The sequence below is a fragment of the Lolium perenne genome, chromosome 6 (assembly GCF_019359855.2).
Source record: "Lolium perenne isolate Kyuss_39 chromosome 6, Kyuss_2.0, whole genome shotgun sequence".
NCBI classification, from domain to species: domain Eukaryota; kingdom Viridiplantae; phylum Streptophyta; class Magnoliopsida; order Poales; family Poaceae; genus Lolium; species Lolium perenne.
The window spans coordinates 149,749,643-149,758,538 of NC_067249.2; positions in this window are offsets into that span (position 1 = coordinate 149,749,643).

Below are 8,896 nucleotides of genomic sequence, written 5' to 3' on the forward strand. Positions count from 1 at the left end.
GCTCCGGTGGGGTGGACGATACCGCAGCTGAAGCGACTGCGGTAGACTGCTGGATGAGCATATGGTTTCGAGGTTCGGCGGGGATGATCCGGTCCGGTTGATGACGGCGTCGATGAAGCGGCTCCGGCAGGCAGCCGGATGATGAGGATCGCGAGGGCTCGGGTAGGCCAGGGAAGTCCGGCGGGGATGTTCCTACGCGGTGGTCGTGGAGGTGGGAGAGAGGGACTTGGGAAGTTCCGGTGGGTGGTCTGAAGGAAATGTATTTTTTTTTGGGAGGGTTTCCTGGGCTAGGGAGGTGGTGATCCAAAAAATGACGAGCAGACGCCCCCACCAACCGACTTTGCTGCCATCTCCGCAGGGGTAGAATAGGAATTTGGAAGCGTGTGAAATTTTTGTATTTTGTGGGCGGCAAGTTTTGCCTCTATGAGATTTTGAATTTGGCCACCGTCCAAGTATAATGATAAAAAATTGTGACACCGTACTAGTACCTCTGTTCAAGGCCGAGTGCAAAATCAAATCATCATCACGTTGAATATAGGTCACTACCATGATCATGATCTATCTTCTGGACAGAGATCCAGTGCCCCCACGTTCACAGGGCACAACGTGACCTGAGGCTTCCCATCCACCATTCATTTCAATCCAACGGCAAGGAAAGCAACAGCGTGACCCGATTAATTTCTGCTGAGCTGAAGAGCTGCTGTGTTCTCTCGAACCTGAAGAAATAGAGAAGGGAACAGAAGATGATTTCGGTTCCGAGCGCATCTGTCCGGGCCAAAAATGTATCTGGTACAAACTCCAGCAGGACGACGCATAGTGACTGGGCCGTTCACAGCGACGCAAACATGCCCAAATATGTGTCTCGGATCCGTCGCGCGGACGCTGCGTGGACGCGTAAAGTGTCCGCTCGCGTCTGGAGAATATTTCGTCGGGCCCGCTTGGCAGTGACCCAGCGTCGATGCGTCTTCTCAGCGGCGCCGCTTCGGCAGTCTGCGGTCGCGTAAAATGGCGATGCCTCGGGAGGCACGCGTCGGCCGCGACCTCTGCGAATGGCGATGCCCCGCGGGCCGCGGCCGTCGCGTGCCTCGACCTATATAAACGGGAGCGTACGCATATCATCTCCTCCCACACTAAACCCTAGCCGCCGCCGCTCAACCTCCTCTTGGGTTTTGTATAGAACTAGAACGCATAATTTAATCTCAAGTTTGATGTGCCCTGTGAACGTGGGGGCACTGGATCTATGTCCCTATCTTCTTAATCCCAATCAAAAATGCGTTTGAAATATTTCAGGATTGGTGGGAGATTTTGCCGCCCGACTGAGATTAAATTAAACCACGCGTTCGACAATTCAAACTTGAGACCAAGGCTATGATACCATTTAAGTTCGAACTGATTGAAAAAGGCTATGCAATTAATTTATATAACATCCACAGGAACAACTACCAAGTTGATCCCAACCGCAGATAAATGCATCCACCAACAATAGTAGGAACGGTGCCTTATTCTAAGGAAACATTTCACAAGACCAATGTACTCACTATGTAGTGTTCATCTCCAATTATCTATGGCATTTTCTAAGTCTTTGGAAGATTATAACGAACTTGATTGGCCTCGTGCAATAGGGCATCACATGCTTCTAATCTCGATCTCAACATGTTAACTTTTGTTCTTAGCATAGCTGTTGCAACTCGTTCTACTTGGAGTTGTTCCTCCAAAACTTGAGCAGAGAAAGACTTGGACTTGGGCTTCAAAACCCAGCATTTCGCAGAAAGAGATATCTTTATCTTTCCCATGTTTTGCCATCTCGAATTTCATATTAGCATGACAAGTTTTGAGTTGTGTAAAAAGAAAAGTTATTACAAAGAAAAATGCAGATGGTAGATTTAATGTGTACGAACTACTTTTAATCATACAAGTTGGCATGCCTGACTATAATAAGGACCGTCTATCTTGCTAGCAGGCATAATTATTAAGGTATTATTAATGGGCTACCATGTTAATAGTCTTCGAAGAAACAGCCTTTATTGCATTACGAGCAGAAAACAGTTCACACGCGCGCTCAGATTCAAATTTTCAGCATGCAGCCGATTTATGGTTTAATTGAAGTACACATCATTATATTATTTCACACAAAATACAGCAGCCACATGGAACATATCTAATTTTAGTACAACAACAAAATTTGCAATTATTACAGACCAGAAATTTTGAACGAAATTTTGAGCAGATAATTAATTACAGCATTGGCATCGATAGTCCACTTGATCGAACAACGAATCAAAGTTTATTTAGACACCTTCAATTCCCAGACACATCACAACTGGCTTACCATGACAAGTGCATAGGAGATTCTTTAGAACATTTTCTGTCAAAGTTTGCCTATTTTTCAATTCATGTATCTCTTGGCGTGTGTTGGCAATTATTTCATCAGCATCTTTGTTTTCCCGCCCAAATATATCAACTGCCTCTTGGAGTGCATCCCCCAAATCTCTTTGTGCCGGATTAAGTTGAGCAATAGATACCATGGGCCTATGCGAGCAATATGCACTCTCACTGCTGCTTTGTGAAACATCAATACTTGAGGCATTGGCCCTTGCTTCTGGCTTTGTAGCTTTATTTGAAGCCTGAAATTTAGATAAAACAAGTTACAACATCATATGATGCAATAAAAGACCTCCAATTTCAAGAGCATCATTGAGCTGATATAACATAGCAAGCAATCCAAAATAGAGCCTCGTACATCTATTTCTTCTGGAACGGTTGGTGTCTTGGACTCGGTGGACCAATGAGAGCACGTGCCACATCACTTTGTTGCTCGTGAAATGACCGCAACACTTGATAAATGGGTTGTCCCTACTGACATTACAGCTTTGTTTGCAGGCTGAAACTAAGACAAAACAAGTTAAAATGCAATACAATACACGGCAAACAAACAGCACTGTTGACATAATTTTGAAAGAACCATGAGCAGATATAACAAAGAAACCAGTTAAGCCACATGCCTCTTAGAACAAACCAAACTAGATCATGCCGATGATGTATACAATGAACCAAGCAACTAGACATCATGTGCCCAATAACGAAGCCAGGTCACTGCACAGAAGAAATCTCGCAAATAGCCAAATACAGTCAAAACGTGCTACTTACTAGTAGATTACTAGAAAATGAATGAAGCAATTGAACATGGAGCGTATTATATAAACAGCCAGATCATTTGAATATGGATATACCACATCATGTCAATGGGACTCAGAAAAACAAAGCTAGACATTTAAACAAGTAATATAACTATTTTTTCACAATGTTTCAAGTAGAATAGGAAGCTAGGTTAGGAATAAAGCAATCATGTTTCAAGTAGAATAGGAAGCTAGGTTAGGAATAAAGCAATCATGTTTCAAGTAGAATAGGAAGCTAGGTTAGGAATAAAGCAATAAAAAAACACGAAGTGCATCATTTCAGCTAGGATCATTTCTATCAAACTTCATGCACTAGCCATGGAACAACAGGCAAACTCAATGAAGCAACAGGCAAAAAATTAACATAATAGAATTTTAGGACTTGTTTAACATAGCCAAATCATGTAACTTATACCCAGGCATGCCGGATGCCAGATGGGTCAAAGGCAGTGTGCAATGTTCCATATGGTCATTGTTTATATTTTATTAGATTCCATTAGGCAACTTAGGTAGTGCAACATACAGAAAATGATGCAATTGAACTACGCACAGGAGGTAAATTAACATTCCAAAAAAACAGGGAACTTACGTGAGCTTTTTTTTGAGTCACACGGACCTCATCGGTACTTGGGCGAGAAGAACACAGTGCCACACTGTTTCTCCTCTCGCATGAAGGAGAGGCCAATTGTAAATGTAAACAGGATCCAAGATATAGAAGTTTGCATTAAGCAATATACAAAAAACAGCAGTACTTACATGATTATAGGCGAGCTTTACTCTACGTTTCGAGTGTAAGATGTGCCTGCTGCACGTGTAATAACAACAAACGATTCTGAGTCAAGGATTTGCTATAATTAAATTGACACCAAACAGTAGTAGAAACATTATGACGTGCATAAACATGTAATACAGGATCGCAGAAAGATATCAAACATGATGTAACTAGAGCAGTAGCCTACGGCCAAATAGTGAGAAATTGTAATCGTGTCAATGGTGGACTTGTATAGCCTACCCCAACTTGTTTGGGAATAAAGCTTTGTTGTTGGTGGTGTTGTTGTTGTTGTTGTCAATCGTGGACATGTAGAGCATTCAACGGCTCATGATTGGTGGCTCACATTTTGTAGAGTTTCAGTGAATGGGTGGGTTAGGTCACTCAGACCACGACACTCTGTATTTATATCATCTGAGTTAGGGTTACAATACCACTGGACATGGGCCTCTATGGGCCTCACACTGGATACAATATTACTACAGCGCTACTACTAAACTCACTCATGGTCCAACACACCCCCTCAAGATGATCGTGGGTAAACAACCATGGCCATCTTGCAACAACATGACCCATATGACAACTACGAGTAATGAACTTTCAGCATAACTCCTAGGATACATGACAGCATTGCACTTTCCATCATCTTGTCATCTCGATTCATCTCTTCATCAGCAGCGAAGACATCCAGCTTCAACCATCTGGGATACGCACAACTCCTAACCATACACATCCTCAACAACCCCAGCTGCCTCACCACACAAGTTCCGCAGAACCATCCACACTCGCCTCAATGTCCTCAGCCTCTCTTTCTCCACTCTGCCCGGCCACTGACCTCTTCCGTCTCTCCCACAAACCCCCAGCCAACTCCTGCCTCAACCATCCACTCCTCAAGCACCCATGCCTATCCCCCGGCCAGGCCTCAACCAGTCTCACCTCAGGCACGCATGCCTTTCCCCTGGACATATCCACAACCATCACCATCACCACTAAACCGCAACCTCATCAACTCCATCACGACTCAATCGCAGCCTCATCAACTCCATCACAACATATCCTCACAGCCTCACATCTCCATTTTCTCCTCACTTCCACTCGGATGGCGCCTCGTCTGCGCGCCCAGCCAACTCAGCGGACCGCACTGGCCACATCGACCGGCTCGCGCTGGTCAACGTCCAGCACCAACCTCCGGCTCCGCCCTGCGCTCAAAGGCTCGGCCCACTCCGCACGCCTCCAACATCTCCCCCTCGCACGGATCCAGATCTCTCTGCCACGGATTCACTTCCTCTTCTGTCCTTTCTAAACCAAAACGATCTTGACCCTCTTCTTTGTCCCCGCGCGAGCAGCCGCCGATCTCACACAACTCGCATCGCTGTGTGTGATAGCCGCAACCCATGCAGAGCACCTGATGTGGCCTCCCGCCGCCTGGATTTGTACATCTCAACGGTGGTTTTTGTGGTCAAAGGAAGAAATTGTATGGTACTGTTTGGGGCGGCTAGCACTAGCAGGAAGGAAACCTAGGCTCTGATACCATGTAGAGTTTCAGCAAATGGGTGGGTTAGGTCACGGAAAAAAAATACTTATGCGTCGTGTTTAAATCTAAAGGATGAGGTGGTTACAAACGAAAGCACTTGTAAGTTAAAAATATACTAGCACGAATTCAGAAATACAGTCAGCTGCAATACTCCTAACAGAACAAAACGCGCAGGGATGTCTGGTTACCTATTTCTGGGCGGCGTTTAGACGTGTTCCGCGTTCTTACGGGTGACGTGGAGGTCGGCGAGGGGACTGCTGTTGCGGTGGGTGCCGGGGAAGCAGATCTTGGGGGGTCGGAGAAGGAAATGCTGGGCGGTCGATGAAGTGTTCAGCGCGCCGGCCGAAGTAGAAGTTCGGTGAAGCAGATGATGTGCAGTGCACGGGGACGTCGGTGTCGGCGAAGCTGGTCAGGTGCGGTGGTCGATAGAGTCGGCGAACGAGATACGGTGCGGTGGACGCCGGAGTAGGTGCAGATCAAGCGGATAGGGCAGCCTCGAGGTTTGAAGCCGTGGCAGCTTGAACGGCGAAGTGCGGCGGTGATTTTCCGGTGCGGCGGCCGTGAAGGTGGGAGGTAGGTAAGAGGAGCGGTTTCTCTGAGGGCTTGCGGGCGAAACTAGGGCGAAGCTGGGCGATAGAGGAGAAAAAGGGAATTTCGCAGTCCTTCTTTTGAGGGAAAAAAATATTCGCAGATCTGAAACTTTGCGACGCGAGATATTTGGGCGTTGGCGGGGAATTTTACCGCTCGATGAGATTAAATTTTGCCTGCAGTAGGTAATAATAATAATAAATAGTAGGCCCTACTAGTAGTACTGTAAGTCTGTTCAGTAATCCAAGGGGGTCGAGGTAGAGGAATCCATTATGTGAATCCACATTTCAAAGTGTCCAAAAATTCTAAACTGAAATTTTACATGTATATCTAGACATTTTATGTTGGTACATAAGTTTTTTTAAAAAAATATGTGGCTCCTGTAAAAAAAGACAAATTTTGATGCTGTAACACGACTACGTACATTTTTTTGCCTTTTTTGTACACACCACACAAAATGTTGTTTTTCCACGAAAACTTATGAACGAACATAGGATGTCACAATGTATACCAAAAAAATTATATCATAATTTTTTAACATTTATATAATTGTTTTTTTATTATTTCCAATAATCGGTGCATATGCACGTGTGTGCCAAAACGCCACCTCCAGGGGCTAGGAGTTTCTAAACTTCTTATGGCACATCAAATAAAATGTTGTTCAATCAATAATAATAATGTGCTTATGATTGTTACTCCCTTCCACCATTAATAAAGTCCACATCGGTCTCGTGTCAAACTTTGACTCGAGATTTAGGTACCCACATGATAGTGCTAGTATCATACACATTGGTCCCACAAAACTGCTGATGTGGCAACTAATTAAGTAGGAGAGAGGAGATTAGTGTAACATAGGTAGATATTGTATCACAGCGCAAACAACGAGATACATGCTTAGGGTAAGGGGTAGATACATGATTTTTCTGGTTTGAATATGTCTAGACCTTATTTATCAACTTAATTGAATGCTTACTATATAACATAAGAAGACCTTGTTTTTTTATTTTGTTTTTTAATTTTTATACGGATTTGAATCTTGGTCAAATCCTAGGTTTCACCAAGATTTGAATAAGTTTAAAACATGAATATGAAAAATTAAGCATGCATGTATGCTTCATAATTAATCACTTCAAAATGAAGCTCTTGGGAGGGTTTTTGAAATTTCCATGTTTGAAACCAAAAACCACATATCATCATGCTTGACTTCATGAGACAGAATTTAGGTTAGGGGGTAGATACATGATTTCTCTGGTTTGAATATGTCTAGACCTTGTTTATCAACTTAATTGAATGCTTACAATATAACATAAGAAGACTATGTGCCTTGGTTTTTCATTTTTTGTTTTTTTTTAAATTATGCCCATTTGAATCTTGGTCAAATCCTAGGTTTGACCATGATTTAAACAAGTTTAAAACATGAATATGAAAAAGTAAGCATGTATCCTTCGTAGTCACTCCAAAATGAAGCTCGATCTTGAGAGGGTTTTTGAAATTTCCATGTTTGAAACCAAAAAACCACATACTTATCTTCATGCTTGACTTCATAAGACAGAGTTAATTAGGGGTTAGGGGTAGCTTGATACATGATTTTTCTGGTTTGAATATGTCTAGACCTTATTTATCAACTTAATTGAATGCTTACTATATGACATAAGAAGACCTTGGTTTTCATTTTTTATACCCATTTGAATCTTGGTCAAATCATAGGTTTGACCAAGATTTGAACAAGTTAAAAACATGAATAGGAAAAAGTAAGCACGTACGTATGCTTCTTAGTCACTCCAAAATGAAGCTCTTGGGAGGGTTTTTGAAATTTCCATGCTTGAAACCAAAAACCACTTCTCTTCATGCATGCTTGACTTCATAAGACAGAGTTTAGGGTTAGGGGGTAGATACATGATTTCTCTCATTTGAATATGTCTAGACCTTGTTTATCAACTTAATTGAATGCTTACTATATGACATAAGAAGACTATGTGCCTTGATTTTTTTTTAAATTTTGCCCATTTGAATCTTGGCCAAATCCTAGGTTTGACCATGATTTAAACAAGTTTAAAACATGAATATGAAAAATTAAGCATGTATCCTTCGTAGTCACTCCAAAATGGAAGCTCTTGAGAGGGTTTTTGAAATTTCCATGTTTGAAACCAAAAAACCGCGTACTTCTCTTCATGCTTGACTTCATAAGACAAAGTTTAGGGTTAGGGGTAGATACATGATTTTTCTGGTTTGAATATGTCTAGACCTTATTTATCAACTTAATTGAATGCTTACTATATAACATAAGAAGACCTTGTTTTTTTATTTTGTTTTTTAATTTTTATACGGATTTGAATCTTGGTCAAATCCTAGGTTTCACCAAGATTTGAATAAGTTTAAAACATGAATATGAAAAAGTAAGCATGCATGTATGCTTCATAATTAATCACTTCAAAATGAAGCTCTTGGGAGGGTTTTTGAAATTTCCATGTTTGAAACCAAAAAACCACATATCATCATGCTTGACTTCATGAGACAGAGTTTAGGTTAGGGGGTAGATACATGATTTCTCTGGTTTGAATATGTCTAGACCTTGTTTATCAACTTAATTGAATGCTTACAATATAACATAAGAAGACTATGTGCCTTGGTTTTTCATTTTTTGTTTTTTTTATGTTATGCCCATTTGAATCTTTGTCAAATCCTAGGTTTGACCATGATTTAAACAAGTTTAAAACATGAATATGAAAAAGTAAGCATGTATCCTTCGTAGTCACTCCAAAATGAAGCTCGATCTTGAGAGGGTTTTCGAAATTTCCATGTTTGAAACCAAAAAACCACATACTTATC